The 21433-nt window shown below is 39.6% G+C and overlaps 1 protein-coding gene and 1 long non-coding RNA gene across 5 annotated transcripts in view; both read right to left on the bottom strand.

Annotated features, from left to right (window-relative positions):
• Positions 1 to 21433, bottom strand: part of Gab2 (GRB2 associated binding protein 2) — a 155609-nt gene that overhangs the window by 81550 nt on the left and 52626 nt on the right. The window lies entirely within an intron of this gene.
• On the bottom strand, positions 10585 to 12631 carry LOC131917406 (uncharacterized). Its single transcript, XR_009380668.1, has 2 exons — positions 12401 to 12631; positions 10585 to 11026 (listed from the first exon to the last, which is right to left on the bottom strand). It is a non-coding gene; the product is annotated as an uncharacterized LOC131917406 (long non-coding RNA).

Here is a 21433-nt window from a genome sequence, read left to right on the forward strand (position 1 = left end):
ATCTGGCTGCAGAGAAGATCCATTCCTCTCTGGGCTGGAGCTGTTGGCTCATTCTTGGAAATCATAACAATCAAGAATGGAGAATCGTTCTTTTCATCCCTTCTCACAGCATTATCCCAGCGACCCCATCCCCTAACAATGGCCTGGTTTGTGTTACACCTTCCCTCCATCCCTCCCCTCTCTACTCTACACAAGGGAGATGCTATGCCCCAGGGGCCACAGAAGTTGTGATCCCTTATAGCTTCTGACAGTCTACAAGAGTCAGGATGCTCCTTCAGAAGGAGCTGTAGGCACATAAGATGGGAAAAGATCTAGTATTAACTAATAGGGATGGAAAGGACTATTTCTTTCAACCAGCAAAAGATTTTAATGACTTCCAGGGTAGAAAGTGAGATTTAAAAAGATATCCTTGTATGTTGCTCAAGGCTATTTGTTGGCACAATGTGCTTGGAAAACAGTCTGGAGTTATTTCAAGAGCCTTAAAGATGTTCATTTCTCCTTTTAGTCAATAATTCTTATTTCCAACAACTGATTTTAAGGAGGTAATTCAAATGAAAGAAAAAGACATATACATAAAAATCCTTATTATAACACACTTAGGGAGAGAATGTGGCAGTTTCTGTTCTTTGTGTTTTCTCCCTCCTGGGTACCCCCCTCTAACTTACCCTCATCAGGCTTTAGAATGTTAGGGGCTGAGGAGTTGGCTCAGACAGTAAAGTGCTTGTCCTATAAGCATGAAAATCTGAGTTCAGATTTCTGGCACCCATATAAAAGCTGGGTGTGGTGGCACAGGTCTGTAACCCACAGCAGGAAGATCTCCTGAGGTCACTGGCCAACCAGACTAGCTGAACCGATGTTCCCCAGGTTCAGTACGAGACTTTGTCTCAAAAAAAAAAAAAAAAAAAAACCAAACAAACAAAAAAAACCCAAACAAAAAACAAAAAACAAAACTGCTGGAGCGTGATCAGAGAAGATATCTAATATTGACTTCTGGCTTCCACATACACCCAAACAAACACATACAAACACTACACTACACACACACACACAGAGAGAGACAGAGACAGAGAGACAGAGAGAGATACAGAGAGACAGACGAGAGAGAGAGAGAGAGAGAACATAATATTGATCTCTATGGCTCTTGACAGAACCTGATATGACAAAAATTACAAACTTTTCCCCAATCTAAAGAAGATGTACTATAAATATAATTTACTTATATGTTTAACTGCGCTTAGGAAAGACCTATGTTAGAGATTTTATACTAATTTGTCTAGAAGTATTATTAAGATGCATTTTAAATGAACTCACATATTCAGTATTCTACTGAATTCTAGGCACTGTGCTGAGGATAAAACAGCAACCAATACAGACAAGGTCTGAGTTCTCTCTAGCAGAGATATCAAGTAGAAACAAATAATCATAATAAAGCATGGCCTTTGTTGTAATAAAGAGGAAAATGGTATGCTGTGTAGGAGTTAGAAAAGGATAACGTAAGAGAAGAATGCTGTGGCTGGATTTGTGTTCTGGTTAGATCATTCTGTTGTAAGAAAAGCTCAAGAGCAAGACTAGGATTCATTAAATCAACTGGCAGACAACTATGATCTTAGGGAAAACCCATGTGGCTTAGATTGCAGTGGATGTCAAGAGGAGAGAGAAGATAATGAAGAGATAATGGCCACAGCCAATTTCTCAGAGGTTACTGGGCTATGGAGGATGACACAAGCAAAGAATAATCCGGGGGCTTTTTAGCTGAACAAAGCTGTGGTTCGCACAGAGGAGGGAAGATACAATCAGCATGTAGGGAGGTAGCCCTGAAAACGAGAGTGAATCTTCCACCTCTGTACGAGGATTTACTAATCTTGGCAGAGTACTAAGTGTAACGAGAGAGGGAGGAAGGGAAACAGAGTTTTCCCTTATCACTGTGCACAGGATGCTTTCCCATAAACTTCCTATTCCTAGCTGATGGAAACAACTCTCATCTATGATCCATTAAGCCTTCTGCCTTCCTGTTTCTGTTTGCTGTTATCACCCTATATTATACTGCTGATTAACTTAAACCTCTTGCCTCTCAGATTGTAAATTTCTTACAGGTAGGAACCATGTCCTGCATCTTACTACTGCTAACCCACAGCAGTGTATAGAGCTCGGCTGTGTGTTTACTAAGTATCTGGAGAGTAGATGCCTGTATTAAGGAGGTGCAACACAGATTATATAACCTTTAAAGTTAGTTCTCGTTTTGCAAATATTATTCTGGAAGAAGGAGATTATATGTATGTTTTAACCAAAATCCAGACTTTGGACAACTTTTGAGAATTACTTCACTTGCATAAGAAAAAAAAGGTTTAATTTGAAAAATATTTTATTTATTATTTGTATGTGTGCATGTGTGTATGTGCAAGTATGTGTGTATGTTACATACAAGCATGCTATGGAATGTATGGAAGTTAAAGGACAACTTTTGGGGGACAGTTCTCTCATCACAGATTCTGGGCACTAAACTCAGGTTACCAGGCTTGTGTGGCAAGCGCCCTTATAGCTAAGCCATCTTGCCAGCCTAAAAGCTGTATTCTTAAAAATGTAACATTATTTCTGTGTGTTGCCAGGTCTTTTGTCATGAGCATGTACTAGCAGATGTGATATTCTCAGCAGCCTGCTCTGCTCACATAGGAGACTCTCCCTTTGGTGAGAGCCTTCACGTAAGTTTTATTCCAAGAGTGAGGACTAACTAGTGTTTCCTCATGGGGATAGTTCAACAGATAGGTCTGATAACTTCAGACAGCACTAAGCTAGGACTGGATCAATAATAAATTTAAATATCAGAAAATCATAAGATTAAATATTTATATTTCGCTCAGAGAGAAGATTAAGTACATCAGAGGAGAGAAGCAAATGAAAAGGGAATGTCAGAGAATAACAGAAAAACAAAGGGATTGGAGAGGAAGCAATAGCTAGTCTTTCATGAGTATGGGAAAGGCAAAAGACACAGCCTAACCGGATAGTCTTCCACTCTGTGAACAGAAAAGGAATAGTGTAAAGGCAAAATGACATACTGGGTCCTGGGATAAATGCTAACATAGTTTTTGTCTTAGTTAGGTTTCTATTGCTGTGAAGAGACACCATGACCACAGCAAACCTTATAAAGGAAAACATTTAATTGGGGGTGGTGTGCTTGCAGTTCAGACTATTATCGTCATCATGGGAAGTAAGGCAGCATGCAGGCAGACATGAGAAGGAGCTGAGTGTAGTGGGTAGCCATTCCAGCTTTGATCTGGAAGTTCCAACCCCCAATGAGGCTTCGGTAACTGTCACGCCTACAAGGTGGGGCCAAGGGAGGACCCTGAAGACCCGAGATCCAGATGCGCTGCTTTCTCTGTTCCTGGACCCTGGATGGTGGAGGTTGACCAAGCAGAGCTCCAGAGAACACCGCTGGACTGTGATACAACTTCCCCAGACCCTGTGACCTACCTATCCCTTCATTTGTAAGTTACACCACTAATAAACTTTCCTTTTAACTACGTGGAGTGGCCTTAATAATTTCACCAATAGCTGAGAGTTCTTACATCTTGACCCACAGGTAACAGGAAGTAGTCTGAGACACTGGGCATGGCTTGAGCATATATGAGACTTCAAAGCCCACCCCCACAGTGACTCCAACAAGGCCTTACCTACTCCAATAAAGCCACACTTCCTAATATGCCACTCCCTATGAGCTTATGGGGGCCAATTACATTCAAACTACCACAGTCATTCATTATTTATTACAATTTTAGGCAAATTTTCTTATTCCCATTTCCCAGGCAGTATAACCAAGGTCCAAGGAAGTAGCATCATTTCACCAAAGTCTCATAACAAACAAGTATTTCCATAGTTGAAAGATTATACAGGATCAAAATTACACTCCTGGATATAATTACTAGAAAAAAATGGTCTTTTTCATTTTAACCTCTGGATGTGACTAGTTTAATTCAAACTTATCAATTTGATGATGATGAGCCAGATTGTCTTCTCTTGCCTTAATGAAAACTGCTTGATAAATTTTCAAGATTTTTGCAACCCAGAGGACTTCATAATGATAGTGTGCAATCAGTCACAGTGGGAATATTGACACCATGAAAGTTAGTAAATGCCACAAATTAGAGCTGCTGCTGCTATTTTCCCTGATAACCTATTGCTAAATAAATACCAGCGCACTACTGTTTGAGAGCCTTAGAGATGCAAAGGAGTAACTCCCGTTTTACTGGTCAAGTTCTACCTGTTGGTTCTAGCTGTGATGAAGACTGTTGAGAAGGTTTCTGAGACATCATTTGTGGTTATCTTTCACACCAAAAGGTTATTTATGACATACACACATAATTAAATACTTAGAAGCTAAGATGGAGGAGTCAAGAGTTCAAGGCCAGCATAGGCAACTAAGTGAGACTCTGTTTCAAAACAACAAAACGAAAAACAAAATCGTCCAAAACCAAGAATTGATGAAAGGAAAGTGTCTTCACTTATGTCATGTACTTATATTCCCTAACATTGCCTAATTTGAGAGATGAAGAAAAAGCCCCACAGAGGGAAAGTAACTTCACTGAAGCCACAGAGTTAATTAGTTGTAGGGCTGAGGTTGAAGTAGTTTGACTCCTAGTCCAGTGGTCTTGAGAGCTGGGGGAGCACAGAGACCATGGGGTTGAACTCTCCTTGATGTGGCTCACATCCCTATTAACCACATTTAACAGCATCAAGAAGTCCTAATGTGCTAATGACCACTAAGCAGGAATGCTGCTGCAAAGGGAATGTAAATACAGTGCAGAGCAAATGGGATGTGCTTTTGGCTCTCAGCCCACAGTGTTCCTGTCTACTCTCTGACATGTCTTTCTCCTGACTACAGAAACAACTAGCAACCTAAAGTGTGGAGTTTCTAAGAATCTTACACAACTTAGCAACTATTGCATTGTACATGATTAAATCACAAGATACAGAGATTATACTGGAAGGGTGATTTCATCAGAAAACATGATGTTAACAAAACCATGAACAACAACTCAAACACAATGAAAATTTGAGAACATTTATTAGAAATGTACCACCTCCAAATCATATTTTGTTCACTTAAAAACATTTCTTTCTTTAAAATTTTTTATTAAATTAAAAAAAGTCAGGTGTGTGAGATGTGCACACATGTCACTGGATGGAGGTCAAAAGACCATTTATAGGAGTTAATTTTCTCCTACTCCATGTGACTCCCATGAATCAAACTCAGGTTGTCAAGTTTGGTGGCAAGTGTATTCACCCCTTTACCCAGCTTGCCATCCTGATTTCTTTTTCTTTTTAAAATTTGTTATTTTTATTTAAACACATGTGTGGGGGGGGGGGCACATGTTAGTATGTGCAGGTATGCCTGCAGAAAGCCAGAAGAGGGTGCTGGACTTAGAGCTACAGATGGCTGTCAGCTACCCACTGTGTGTGCTGGGAATTGAACCAGGTTCCCCTGGAAGAAGAAAAGCTATTTTTATATAAAGGTCTCACTATGTGGTCCAAGTTGGCCTCAAACTGCTGGAAAGTAGCACTTTCTGCCTCAGCCTCCTGAATAACAGAGACTACTGGAGTGGGCTACCATATCTAGCTTAAATACAGGTTTTTAGAAAGACAGTCTCATACAGCAGAGGATAACTCTGAATTTCTGATCTTCCTGCCTTTACTTCTGGAGTGCTGAGAGTACAGGTATATGCCACGATATCTAATTTATGTGGCACTGGGGATCTAAACTTGTAGACGAGGCAAAGTACCATTAACTGAGCCACATCCCACTCCCAAACATTGTTTTATGAGGAAAAATGTTTAAAAATCAACAGTGGAGGGTGGTAGCGGAGAGATGGCCTAGCAGTTAAAAGTGCACACTGTCCTTGCAAAGAACCTGAGTTCAGGTTCTAGCACCCATGTCGGGCAGCTCACAGCTGCCTGTAATTTCCACTCTAGAGGAGCCAATACTTAGTGTGAGCATGCACGCACGCACGCGCACGCACACACACACACACACACACACACACACACACACACTTAAAAAAATAAAAAAAAATCTTTTTAAAAATGAATCAATAGAAATAAGGAACAGGATGTGGGAGATCTGTAATCCCAGAACTAAGGAAGATGGGACAAGAGAATTTTGGATTCAAGGCTATCATAGGTTATATAGTGAGACCTTGTCTCAAAAAAAAAAAAAAAAACCCACCAAAAAGAAAAAAAGAGATGTATATAGAATGGCAAACATTAACAAGTTTCCTTCACCTTAACCCTAGCATTCTGTTCTGTTTTGTAGAGATAATCATTGCCATCAGTTTCCTGTGTTTCATTTTGAGATATCTGATGGGTATAACAGTAAATATAGATCATGTTTCCCATTGTATATCACATGCATCTTGATTTTTTCCATTTAAATAATGTCTTGGGGGTTATTCAATATCAGTATCCAAAGAACATCTTTGTTACTTTTCATGGAAGATAGAGCGTTAAAGCCTCATTGTCACATAAATGTCTCATTTAAAGTTGTATCACAACTTGATACCAGAAGTAAATATCATTCAAACAAGAAGCTAAAGTAAGTTCACACTGACAAACTTGGCATGTAGTTCAGGATGATCTTGAACTTCTTATCTTCCTGCCTCTTGCGCTCAAGAACGGGGATTATAGAAATGAGCCACCACTGCTAGTTTAAGAGGACTTATTTTAATATTTTGGATTTCCTTAAAGAAGGAAACAATATTTTAGAGATCATGTCAATAAGAGAAATAAGCAAGTATATCAAAGATGTGCTAATAGAAGAGCAAATAATTCACACACTAGTCATGAAAGCATTTTGAAGGGCTTTCTTGTAGGAATAACCAACTTCAAATTATTTCTAGCCTATGATGTGGTTTTGTGTATGTTTGTGTGTGTGCATGTGTGTGAGCATAAAGGCCAGAGGTCAATGTTAGGTGTCTTCTTCAACAGCTCCCCAGTCCCCACTCCCTGTTTTTAAAGACAGGTTTACCACTGAACCTGGAGCTTGTTGATTTTGCTAGAGTGGTTGCCCAGCAAGCCCCAGGAATCCTCCTTCTCTGCCTCCCAAAAGCTGGAATTACAAGCATGTACTGCTGTGCCCAGTTTTACTTGGGTGCTAGGGATTAAACTCAGATCCTTGTACAAACTTTACTGACAGAGCCAGCTCCCCAGCTCATCCCTCCCCCTCTCCTTGCCACCCCCACTCCCTTTGGATTTTGAGTCAGTATCCTAGTATAACTCAGCCCGGCTTTGGATTTGTGATCCATGTCCTCAATGCCATGGGGCACCATCACTGGTAGCTTCCAGTCCCAAGAACACAGCTTTGAAATTGGCAGGATGTTGACCTGATCATTCCAGTGGTATTCTGAGAAGTCCTTCATGGGATTTTAGACTAGAGAACACAGGTTTAGCTCTTTGACCATTCAGTAAGCATTGAATTTCTAGTGTTAAACCCTTGCCTATTTAAAGTATCTGCAGTGAATTCCATTTCCTGCACTTATCCTGGAATATAAAAATGAAGAAGTAAGTTTGGGTGATGGAAAAAGAAGGGTACACAAAGGGTTACATTTTGGGACTTTTTACTCCCAATCCCTAGTATGTACCAAGTAAGTGCTGAATCCTCCTACTTTGTACTAAGTGCTGGGATAAGGTCTGACTTTGCTTTGAGATAGGATAGGTAGCCATGTTCGCAAAGGGAGGAGTGGTCAGAATGAGAAAGCAGCTGAAAGGGTAGCTTTGAAGAGAAGAACAGGGCTTGTCTTTACGTCTTAAACCGAACAGTCACTGGCAAGTGTGCTTTCCATTTTCCGCACAACACATTCATTTATGCCATCTCATTTCACACTCCTTTTCCTTCCCTCCCTTTCTGGGTAACATGTGGGCGCTTTCCATATGGCAGGCACTTTGCATGTATTTTCTTTTTAAATTTTGGAACATCTTATAAAGTAAGAACTATAGTTAGGCCCATACCTTGCCTGATATCTGAGGTCTCACGGTTGTTAAATAGTAGTACTCAAACACTTATTTCTCACCTAAATCGTTCATTCTTAAGGGATGATAAAGTCAGAATTTCAGTTCAAGAGACAGTGCATACTTTTATCAATAAGCTTTTGTACATGTATATACTGTGTTAATCGTACTTACCCTCAGACCTCTGTCTTCCCTTTTTTCACCCCCTCTTCCCACTAGTCCTCTTTGTTCACCTTAATATGTTACTTTCATGTCTATTAATATACATAATTTTATGTATCTACAGAAAAATCTAGAAGCCACATTAGAGAAAACATATATATTTGTCTAAGATGGATTTAATTCTCTTAATATGATTATCTTCAGCTGCATCCATTTTCCTGAAAATGACATGAATTCATGAATTCATTCTTCTCTATGGCTGAAAAAGTTTATATATATATATATATATATATATATATATATATATATACACACACATATATATATATATACGTATACACACACACACACACACACACACACACACACACACACACACACCACATTTTAACTACCCATAGCTCTGTTACTGGATGCCAAAGCTGGCTCCATAATTTAGCTATTGTGAATAATGTTGCAATAAACAATGGGTTAAGTATCTTTGTGATATGTTGACTTTGGGTAAATATCCCACAGTGGAATAGCTGGATCCTGTGGTAGATCTATCTTCCTCCTCCTCCTCCTCCTCCTTCTCCTCCTCCTCCCCCTCTTCTTCTTCTTCTTCTTCATTTTGAATCTCCATTCTCATTTCTACAATGGCTAGACTAGTTTGTATTCTTACCAGTACTGTATAAAGGCTCCTTTGCATCAAAGCATATTTAGACATCCTGCCAACATAAGGAGCGGTTACACCAGTCACAGAAATCCTCTCTTCTATGTGTAAAGTCCTCCGAGGTAAGGAGGGAGTGTCTGTGCAGTTCTGAAGAAACTATAGGGTCCTAGGGTACTTTAAAGCAGACCCGACTCACAATGGACTAAGAGATGGGGGCAGTGGCAAAGAGGGAAATCTCATGGCTGCCACCATAGCCTCCTCACTGAGACAGCTCTGTATCTCCACACCATTGTTTATAGCTCCTAGGACACCATCCGGACCTAATAAATGAAAGTGTCCATTGGGAAGGGGAAAACACATACACATGCCCCTCCACACACAAAAGCACATTTGTGTCAGGGAGCCTCAGAGGCTGACACACACTGAGGGCCTGCCTCTCCCTCCCCCTCTAGAAAGGCAGCTTTTCTGGTATTTCACAAAGAAGGGAGGCTGTGGCAGAGAAGAGAACAAGCCTTCTCCAAAACTGCTGACTTGATTCATCCCCAAACTGACACAATGTGGAGAGGAAAACTTCAGGAAATGGGTAGATTATGTCCAAGAAAAGATTTCCTGCAAGCAGTTAACAGGAAGCTAACATGAAAAGCAGTACTAAAAATACACAGGCCATTGGAAACAAGCGGCAAGGGCCTGACATTTCAAGAAGTGGCTCAGGAAGTTAGCAGGCCTCCCCGCACTCTCGTCTCATGAGGTCAACTTAACATGGCTTACTCACCTACAGGAAGCAGACTGGGCCCAGTGTGATCTAAACTTCACCTGAGGCTTTATCAACTCTCCATGTGGATTAGGCTATTTACGGGAGTCACTACAGCCCAGAGAGGAGTCTCAGTCCTCACACACAGTTCAACTCACATGATGAGAAACATGAAGCAGCAGGACCAGCGGTGCCTACGTTCATGAATGTGGGCTCTGAACTGGTGAGCTTCACCTATGAAGCAGCTCAGACTTGAGTCAATGGAAAACCCACAGAGATGGGACAATGAAGAGCAGGGTCAGCTCTTGGAGGTCCGTGTCAACAGGGAAACTAAGCTGTGACATCAGGAGGAGAAAAGGGATCTGCTAAGAAGTGATTATTTGTAAATTTTGAGAAAGAACCTTTGTGTGGGTGATTAGAGGCACATGCTTGACCTGGAGTTCTTTCATGCTCTAGGGTCAGAGCAGAAATTTAAAGATAGAGTTGGTTTTCAGAGCTTTCCCTTCCTCTTCCCCTCTCCCCCCCCCCCCCCCAGACAGGGTTTCTCGAGACAGGGCTTCCCTGTGTAGTTTTGGTGCCTGTCCTGGATCTCGCTCTGTAGACCAGGCTGGCCTTGAACTCATAGAGATCTGCCTGGCTCTGTCTCCCGAGTGCTGGAATTAAAGTGTACACACCACCACCCGGCTTTCCCCTCCTCTTATACCTACAAAATTCAAATTTTTTGCTAAACGTTTACTGTATTTTCCCTACAATACACAATTTAAAAAGGCAGATGGGGAGGGGCAGGTAATGCTGGACTTCATTTCAGAGTCAGCCAGGAACTGTGGAGCCCTCAGCACTCACCTACACAATAACCCAGCCCAAAGGCACATTACTGATCTTGTATTTGTAGTCTGTACACCGGAAGTTCTGGTTCCCAGGTACAAAGGGAATTTTTCTACTAACCATCCTGCAAATCTGCAAACACACAGATACATACAGCAAGTCCTTCTTCCAAGATTAACATGAATAATTTGAAAGCAAAGATCTTTCAGTGTTATATTTTTTATACCCAGTAGGAGCCAGATGTGAAGGCATGCTAGTAAACAAAATGTAGGTGGTCCTGTGTGATTAGTCTAGGGAGACTGAGCAGGGAGAACACAGAGTTTTTCACAGTGGGTGATCTTTCTCTCACTGTAGAACCCCATGGACACTGTTGTTGCTGCTCTTTGCTCACTTCTTGGCAGCATTTGAGGCAGCTGAGCACTCCTTCTTTCCTAAAGGCTTCTTCTAAATCCGGTTAATTGTGTGACATAACAATTTTCTGCATCTTTGCGGTCAGTCTTCACAGGGTCCTTTTAAGGTCTACAGTTCCCGAGATTTCATCCTTGCTTCCTCTTGCTTTACTCTTCACACTCTTAGTGGTTTAGATTGTCCTCCTTGTACAGTGCAATTCTGGTCTTAAACTCCACACTGCACTTTAGAACCTGCTGAGCAATCATGAGTAAAGTTAATATCCTCATCTTAATTTGTCAGAGTGGAAAGTTGATTCACTGGTACCCAAAGTCCTGATAAACTGTTTTACAATACAAATAAATAATAGAATTTTGCATTTGTCTATGAACAGCTTTTTTTTTTTTCTTTTTGTATTTTCGAGACAAAGTTTCTCTATGTGGTTTTTTGGTGCCTGTCTTGGATCTCAATCTGTAGACCAGGCTGACCTTGAACTCACAGAGATCCACCTGGCTCTGAGTGCTGGGATTAAAGGCATGCGCCACCACTGCCTGGTGAATATCTGTCTTAATTAGGGTTTCTACTGCTGTGATGAAACACCATGACCAAAAGCATCTCAGGGAAGAAAGGGTTTGTTTCAGCTTAGAGCTTGCAGTTCATCATCCACAGAAGTCATGGCAGGAACTTAAGGCAGGAACCTGGAGGCAGGAACTGATGCAGAGGCCCTGGAGAAGTGCTGCTTACTGTCTTGATCACCATGGTTTGTTCAGCCTGCTTTCCTTATAGTGCCCAGGACTACCAGCCCAAGGACAGTACTACCCATAGTGAGCAAGGCTCTTTCACACTAATCATCAATCAAGAAGATGCACCACAGATCATTTTCGTGGGGGTATTTTCTCAATTGAGGTTCTCTCTTCCAAAATGACTCTAATTTGTACCCAGGTGACATAAAACTAGCCAGCACAATGTCTATGTATTATTTATTTTAAATCTTGGAAATATAAATACCACAATTGGCATTTCATTTGCTAAATTTAAACAGCAATCATCATTAAACAGTGAAAAATCAATAAGAATAAAAAGTATAGGAAAATTAAGTAGCCAAATGTATAATGGCAGTCTTAGTGTACAAACAAACAGATAATAAAAATAAATTAATTGGATTAATGACTTGAGACTGATATACATTGAACCATAATATTAGCAACTACTCTTCTATTTTTATTACTTATTTATTCATTTTAATTTTTTAAGACAGAGTTTCTCGGTGTAGCCCAGTTGTCCTGGAACTCACTATGTAGACAAAGCTGGCCTCTAATTCAGAGATCTCCCAGCGCTATAAAGAAAGCAGGCAATTAAGGTTCTTCAAACCTACCTAGGAAAGCATGTGTATTTTAAAAATGTAAATCAGGAAATAAACAATATATGTCAGAAGTTTAGTGGAATGAGAAATTGCTGTGGTTCTGGGTGGTCTAAGAAAGCTGTGTAAGCAACAGACCTAGGGCCAGGCCAGTCAACATGAAGGCTGGGCTTTGCTCCTCTTCGTGGGTGACCTTTCTTCTTTACTGCCATCATCAAGGAACTTTTAAACATACAATAACAACAATAACTACCAAAAAACTACTTACATGGGTAAATCAAAGTACTTCATAAAGTACAAAATGTTAAACATGGTATCACTTCAATTTTCTAAAGAGTACAATGAGCGGGGGTTGTCTTCCTCACCATCATAAAAGCGTTTAACATTAATTGAATGTTGCAGCAGATTCCGAACCGTTGGCTGGATACCATAACAATACACAATCTTCTACTTTGCTTTCATCATAGAGTCTAGAAAGAGAGAATATTTACTTTCCCATTCTCTCTTAACGTGTCATAGTTCTGGTTAATAAGTTACTAGCACAAATCTCCTATGGGAAATGTTTGGATTTCTTTATACCATAAGGCTGAAAACTAATATACTGGTTTAGGAGGATGGATTAAGCATCCTTGACTAATGCTGGTAAACCTAAGATAGCAACAGCTTGTTACAGAATTTTTATAATGTGAAAAGAATGAGCTATTTGTTTAAACCACTGTTAATCAGCCTTTCTGTTACATAAACTGAAAATATTCTTGAAATAAATGCTTATCATGTGTTTACTCAGGGTTATAAAGTAAGGAGGTGGCAGAAACAGATTTCCAGCCTATGTCTGACAGATCCAAAGCCCTGACTTAACTACTGCATTAACAAGTAGTTAGTGTGTATATACTATCTACCAAAGCTGTCTCTTAATGACCAGTGGTTGTTTTGATTAGACAGACTAGTCATCTTATGACCTTTACATCATCCTGGGTACATTATAATAACATCATCAACAACAATAGCACGAAATCTAGTTTCACTGGTTCTCAGACTGGGGCAAAAGGACTCAACTTATTATTTATAGTTATCTCCTGATTCTTTTCTTGATTTATGACCTTCTTTTTGTCACAGTTTTCTCCACATTTGAATTTTTAATATTTGCCTATGGGAAGTTTTCTTTTGTATCCATTTGGAGATTCAAGATGGTTACAAATGAGTCCAAGTTCTGCTTACTGTCTATTAAGTAGACAAGAGCCACATCAAAAGACTAAGCATCTGATAATAACTTAAGACAAACAGCAGACTGTTTCTGGAGGGTCATTTACCCCTTACAACAGAGCAAATTGGAAGGTTGTTTGGAAATATTTCACAGCAGGAACAATGCTGATCTGATGGTGGCAGTGGTCAGCTGGTGGCAGCTGGTGGGGTGTTCAGGCCTCACTCTCCAGGGAAATGAATTCTGTGATTATGACTGACCATTACATGGGAGGCTCAGTAGGGCTGCTTCTGGCTGTCATGGAAAACTTGGCATTGATTCTTTATGTGGATCCCTAAGAGCAGACAGCCCTTATGCAATACTGATAGGTCATCTCCCTCAGCCAATTAGCTAATTACCTGAAATCACCCCTCAAAGATCAAGAAAAAATTGTCTTCTAAATGAACTCAGTTCATTCAGAAAGCAAAAGCCTTTTGTATCCCTTTGACAACCTCACTCAACTCTAAAGCCCCTCCAGCTACACAAACTTCTACAAACATGAACAAGCAGCTACAATGAACAAATCCTTCTGGCTTTACAATGAATACGTACATTTTTTAAAAAGAGGAATTTTTTAAAATGTAGCTTCCTGGATATACCAGGTGTGAAATGGTAAATAAAAGAGCAAGCAGTTATGCTGACCATCTTTGGCTGTTCCCTTCGAAGCTCAGCACACTGATGTTATTCTTGGTGTTTTCTATATTGCTGACCAAACTAGGTCTTGCTGGAAACATCTGTAGAATGACTGTCCCAGTCTAATCAAACATAGCACTGATCCTAATAACTCACGCTGTCTAGGAGACTGGTGGCTAGTCCCTAGTCTCCTAGACCCCCACCACTCAGAATAAGCAGTGAATGCCCCATTTCTATAGCTAATACTAAAAACTGGAGACAACCTTTGTCTCTGGCCTACTGAGATGAACTGAGTGACCAAGCTGAAAAATCAATCACCCTGCACTGAGTGACACAGCACCTTTATTTATACTATTTGTTCCATGTCTGTTGCTAGTATTTAGTTTCCCGCTTCCAAATATAGGGCTAGTTTGTTCAGGTTTCTATACTTTCTGTGCCATTTCCCTTACTACTTAGAATTCTTTCTTCAAAGGTCTCAAATAATCCCACAAAATGTACATATGAAGGAAATACTGTATCTTTCACATCTGGAAACACTGGAAATGCTTTATTGAGGGGTGATGTAATAGCTAAATAAAGGTCAAATAGGATTTTAATAAGTAGACACTGGGGAAAGAGTACATGAAAGTTTCCAGGAAGGGGAAAAGGGTATTTGCCATGTGACAGATACCACTCTAAGTACTTCTACATAAATTCACATCTATACCTTAACATAAACGACTCTAGAAAAGATAGGTATTGTTATTATTTTCCCAAGGCCTTTAACCAGTGTATAAAATTTACCCCAGTTCACATAATGAATGAGAGGTGAAGCTAGGTTTTAAGTTCAAATATAAATTCAAATTATCTCTCTTCCTATCACTTTAGTGATGGAAGCAGAAAAAGACAAAGCTTGTTTAAGAATTAAGAACCAAGCCTATCTATGGAAACTGATGTGGGACATCTTAAGTATCTGTTTTGTGGAGTCACCATTTAAAGAAAAGAGCTCTGTGAGACAGATCCCAAAAGTGACATGAGGAATAACCAATGAAAGTGGTGGCCATTTTCCCCACATGAATCAAAGTTAGAATAAAATTATATCTTTTTTTTTTTTTTTTTTTGGTTTTTCGAGACAGGGTTTCTCTGTGTAGCTTTGCGCCTTTCCTGGGACTCACTTGATAGCCCAGGCTGGCCTCGAACTCACAGAGATCCGCCTGCCTCTGCTTCCCGAGCGCTGGGATTAAAGGTGTGCGCCACCACCACCTGGCAAAATTATATCTTTTAAGAAACAATCATCAGTCCTGGAGCTGATGACCCTAGTTGAGGATCACTACAGTTGTTTCTTTTATCACATCTATCTGCCAGCTTATATGAATGGAGTCACAACACTTAGATCCCAGTGTGTCCTGGTCACCCATCTTAACATATCCCAAGGTTATTCCACAAGACTACTTGAATACTTCTTGCCTTACCTGTATTTAATGCTATGCTGATTCTGCAACTGAATCTCACAGTCATTCTCCATTTATTAACTCTATGGCCTTTCTTCTCTTTCTACACAGTTTCTAAATTAAGACCTAGAATATAACAGTAAGAGTTTACTGGGAAAAAAAGGACACATAATAGGCATTCAATAAGTATTTGTTACATAAATAAATGAAGTGGATGCTTATGTTAGAAGTAGATGAGAAGTAATGGCATACGAATGCAAAGTAAGATGATAAATGCACATTGGAGCCTCCAGTTAGACTGAGGCCATCTTAGATACCAGACCTGGGAATCTAACTTCATTTTATAGGCAATGAGGGAGAGAATTTCTGAATGCTGCTAAGAAGGAAAAAATCTTGGGCACTGAGGAAGGAAAGGTGAACACTAACAAACAACTATTGTGAGAGGACAAGGAATTTCCAAAAAGTAAAGAGACAGAAGGATAGATGGAAAACAGACTCCTTAGATTGATTTCATAAAACTCTTAGGCTTTATATGATGACACCAAAGATCTACCTTTCTCAATTTTTTCTTTACCAACCTACTTATTATCCTTCTCTTCATGGATCTTCTAACTCTAAGCACTGCTCAAAACTGCTGGTTCAAGTTGTCATCTGACTGGATCAGCACAATGTCAAATAGCCCTAGACTCCCTAAAATGGCTTAGAAACACAACACTTCCTCCACCATTCCCACTCCCAACCTTGGTGAAGGGAGAAAAGGGCCAGGTGTAACTTCTTCTTGTTCCTAGAGAATTTGCCTAAAGAATTTGCCTAACAAATTCTGGCTAGACTTAAAAATGGAGGAAATGATTTCTTTCTACCTTCTCTATTGAAGTATTGCAAAAATAGAGAGATTACTACCCTCATCTGGCACATCCAAATAACTCTCCTCAAGAAGACTAATTACAAGTTTCCTTGTCTTTGCTTATTACTCTAGGGAATGCTCTCAGTTGAAGGGCACTGACACCATCTTGGGGGCTGCTTAGGCTCATCTTCATACCTCACCCTCCCCAGGCAACTCCCTAACTGTGTGAGCATTATACTCATGCTTCAAGACCTGCCTTAAATGCCACCCCCTCAGTTGATACACCGTCCTTGATTTTGTAAGGAGAATGCAAACTCTCCCTCATTTAATCTTTCCAATACTTTGTTTATATCTTTTAGCACATATCACAAAAAGATGGTATAGCAGCTTCTCATCTCCTATTCTATTCCATTTAGAAAAAAAAAACAGTTCAAGGCTAGGGTCTCTGTCATTGAGATATTTTTCATAGTTTTTAAAGTAGCGCACATACTCTATTCAATTAAAGTGCTCTCAAACCCTCACTGATGTGAACTATTGACAATGCTACCTTAGTGAAGTTATTCAGGGCATCATTTTCCTAATTTTAAAAATAAGAAAATGAAAGCTCAGCCCTGCTCAGTGATTCAGAAAAGAATTTCTTTCCAAACACAAGTCCATTAATGTTGTCCATTAACGGGTTCAGCTGTGAAGTGTGTTCTTCCTGGGTAACTGTTCCTATCTTTTATTGAACAGCCCACTGAAAACAGACCAGTCTCTGGGGCGAGGGGTATAGAGGAGCAGCCTGTCAATATTTATATCAAGAGCCTTAAGGAATCAATCTAAGATTAGTTAGTTCTTGCTGGCCAAGCCTGATGAGCCAAGTTCAATTCTCAGAAACCACATCACAGTGAGAACCAGCTCCTCAAAGTTGTCCTCTGGCCTCTGTACACTCATGTGCACACACATGCACACACATGAAAGAAATTTAAAAAGTTAATCCAATTTAGTAAATTTCTACTTCTAGAAATACATGTTAGGGAAATATTTAGAGATATAGACAGACTTATATATGTGAAGATGACCACCAAACTACTGTGTAAAATAGTGAAAAAATAGTAAAATCACCAATTTCCCAGTTCACAGATTAAAAATATAATTACCTCTAAAATCTCGAAGAAAAGGCAAAATACTAAAAGAAGAAATAAAGCAATTATTGTGTTTAGGGTAGACAGAAGAACAAGAGAAGAAAAGACTAGAAATTCTTAACATTTTATGAAGACTGAAATATACGGTGCTATATTAAAAGGGACAAAAACTATAGATTACTACAACATCCATGTATGGAAGTAAAGGAAACAAGGTTGAGGAAAATGAGGAAAGGCTGCCTGTGTCTGGGGCCTGGAAATGTATCTGGCTGAGGAACACAGCAGCATAGCTAAAGAGAAACATAACACAGAGAACGCATGTGATTTCAAAGTTTTCTAGTAGCCACATTTAAAAAGTAAAACAGAAACAGGTTAACTTTGATTTTTTTTTAGCACAATAAATCCAAAATATTACCATTTCAACACATAATCAATACAAAAAATGAGATATTTTGTTTTCTGCTTATGGTTCTAAATCTTCTAAATACATTATGTATGTTATACGTACAGCAAATATCAGTTCAGATGAGCCAGATTCCAAATACTCAAGAGATACAAATGGCTAGAGATAACAACATTGGACAGAGAAATTAGAGGATAAGGAAAGCAAGACAGGAAGAGGGGCAGAAATCAAGGTGACTCCAAGAAAGAACGGCCTAAGAGAGGCACAGTAAAATGTTTGAGATGGGTTAAGAGAGTTTACCTCCCAAGTACTCTGTCTAAAAAAATTACCAAGGATGCCAATAGAACATTCAAAAACTGAAGAAAGGATAAGGGCCAGCAAGATATTTTGGTGTATAAAAGGCACTTGACATGAAGCCTAATGACCTGAGTGGTGACTGACCCACATGGTGGAAAGAGAGAATGGACTCCAGAAAGTTGTCTTCTGATCTCCACATACATGCTGTGATGCACACACATGCATGTACACACACACACACAAAGACATAGACACACACACACACACACAAACACAACACAATGGAAATAAGAAAGATAGAGAGGATGGCACGGTTTGCAACTAATGTAATATAACTTAAAACCTCAAATAAATGGTTGTAGGTCTTGAAATGAGGAGAAACTATGAGGATTTAACAAATGTATCAAGAGGAGAGTCATTTTGACATACAAATGGTATGCTTAAGACACTAAATGATCTTAATAATAGGTTAAAGTCACACACTTATTTCTTCAATCATAAAACAAAAAGGCCATTAGAAAATCCAAGAAAAAAAGTGAACACAAGGTATATGAATACAAAACTTAAGACATACTTATTCTATAAATGTGAATATAAATATTGTTGGCCCATATGGTTTATGACTTAAGATAGGAACTGATTTCCTCATTTTAATTGTTGGAGTCAAAATACTCTCTACACAGTTATGGAAGGAGCCAAAATTTAGGTATAAATGCAAGTCTGCATAAGACTAACTAATTATTCAACAATACTCACCTTACCTAAAAACACCAAAGTTCCAATCCCTTGGTGGCATAATGCAAGTCACACTGTAGCCAGCAAATTATCCTCAAAATTTATAACATGCATTTCTTACTTTATGATGTTAAGAGAAATAAACTGCATCCAAAGTTGTGAAGGTAGTAGAAAAGCTGCTGCCAGGGAAATGTACTGGGAAACACTCTGATTCTTGAGTATCAATCAGGCATTTGGCACTATGCCAGGCATTTAGGTCTAGCACATTTGCTAAAGTAGTACTATATGTTTAGTATAGATGGAGAAAAAGGCTCAGAAGGCTTAAGGACCCTTAAAACTTTACCCAGATGGAAAATGGCAGATTTGGATTTCGTGATAGATCTGGATTTAGATCAGGTAGCTTCAAAGACAGTGGTAATATTTGCTCCACTGATTAGATTGTCCTCGTTGCTGTCGGCCTAGGACAGGAATGACGATCATCTCTAGATAGGAGTCGGCTATGAGGTTTCTGTAGTCTTTCAAAGGAATCTTGAAGAATTGCAAGTGGGAGTGCACCTCTGCTGTGGAGCAAAGGAGACTTTTCTCGTTTGGCTCTAGCATCTGCTGGTATTTTGCTCTTAGCTTCTCCAAAATTACCCACCCACTGGTTTCCCAGAGTCAAAAAGCCAAAATATCTTGGCTGAAAGGGTGATGGATCACAGATGACAGAGATTTGAAAAAAAGGTCTGAGCTGTGTTTCTTTTTTTAAGGCCAAAACATATCACACACTTCTCATTCTTATTCTCTTTGCGCTCTGTCTTGTGAAACATTCTGTTGTCTGGATTTTCATTCATCACAGTGGAAAAAGGCAAATAGGTCATGCTGAAAGCTTAAATAAATTTACTGTCTTCCGATTTCAGACCAGCTGTAGTCTACATCCACTGAAATCAGGCCAAAAATCAAGGAGAATATGGATGGAGCTGCTGACACTTGTACCCCCAAAGGAGAATTCTGGAAAAGGGGGCTCTAAGGGAGACCAACACTGGAGACCAGGATGAGACTGGGCTCTGGGCTTGCCTTTCCACTTGCCCATGTCTCCTTTAACCTTATAACCCATGAGTACTGGTTTTCAGTGAAACATGTTTTTCAATTTTTTAAAAAAGCCCTCCATTTCTAAACAAACATAATTTCCCTAAGCCTTCAAACTTTCATGCACTTCCTCTGTGAAAGCTGCTCTGCTGCCTGTTAATTCCTCAGCAGTCAAGCTTCACTTTCTGAATTCTGTATTATAAAAATAGGCAGCTTTTCACTGTCTCATTATAAATTATAATACCAAATAAAAAAATTAAAGTATGTACAAGCATCCTCTGAATTCTGTCATAATCTGAGTGTTACTGAGAGCCAGAGATGAAGCCCTTTAGAAGGAAATTGTGGTATTTTGAGTTGTTCCTCATTCCCATTCCTGATTTAGCCTGGGCTACAATTTTACGAAAGCTCCTTTGCTTCCCTTTCCCATGCACAAGGAATTCATCAGAGGGTTATATGCTTTTGTGCTCCTTTGACTAAAGCCTCCTCCCCAGAGTGTACTGGCCAAATCGTTTCTGGTAAGCAACTCTGGAAAATAAAAATTCCCTAGACGTTTTGAACAAGGATATGAGAGGGAGACAGACACACAGGGGCAGAGAACTGAAACACACACCCCTTCAAGTCTCCTTCTGTCCTGGGAGGACTGGGGAGGAGAGCTGCAGAGATCAGTTGTTAGAGGAAGGAGACTGCAGGGTTTAGGCAGCAAATAATTGGATACCGCATCCAGCTGTTGGTTGGACAACTGCCAGCTCAAGAACAAGAGGTCAGGTTTTGGTCTAAAGTAGGAGAGTACCACACTCTGTTTCACTTGTTACAGTTTCTGCACGGTCACCCTTGAGCTCAATGCCAGTGTTGGAAGGGTTCTTAGAGATCATTTAGCCAGTATATGTCTTTCTACATCTCCCTTTGTCCCTTCTCTCTGTCACCCAGAACTCTCTCCCCCTTTGTGTATTTTGCATATTTTGTATTTTGTATATTTCTATATATGATATTTTGTATATTTCTATATATTGTATTTTGTATATATCTATATATTGTATTTTTTATATTTCTATATATTGTATTTTATATATTTCTATCTATATTTTGTATATTTCTATATATTTTATTTTGTACATTTCTATATATTGTATTTTGTATATTGCTATTTTGTATATTTCTATATTTTGCATAGAACACAAGTTGTAAGTCCAACTGTCTTACTCTGGCCAGAAGGGGACACAGGCCTCACCCCTTTCAGTGTACACCTTTAGTCCCAGCACTCGGGAGGCAGAGGCAGATGGATCTCTGAGTTTGAGGCCAGCCTGGTCTACAAAATAAGCTCCAGGCCAGCCAGAACTCCACAGTGAGACCCTGTCTCAAAACAAAACAACAAAGTCTGGATTTTGGTCTTGATTCTGCTGATTCCCAGTCTTAGGCTTACAGTACCACAGAGTCTCTAGATAAAACCTAGATGGCCAGGTCTTAAGTGTGGTTCTAAAGACTCAAGAAGATGTGTTTAACTTTTTGATGACATTAATAACTCCCAGT

The sequence above is a fragment of the Peromyscus eremicus genome, chromosome 1 (genome assembly GCF_949786415.1).
Source record: "Peromyscus eremicus chromosome 1, PerEre_H2_v1, whole genome shotgun sequence".
NCBI lineage: Eukaryota > Metazoa > Chordata > Mammalia > Rodentia > Cricetidae > Peromyscus > Peromyscus eremicus.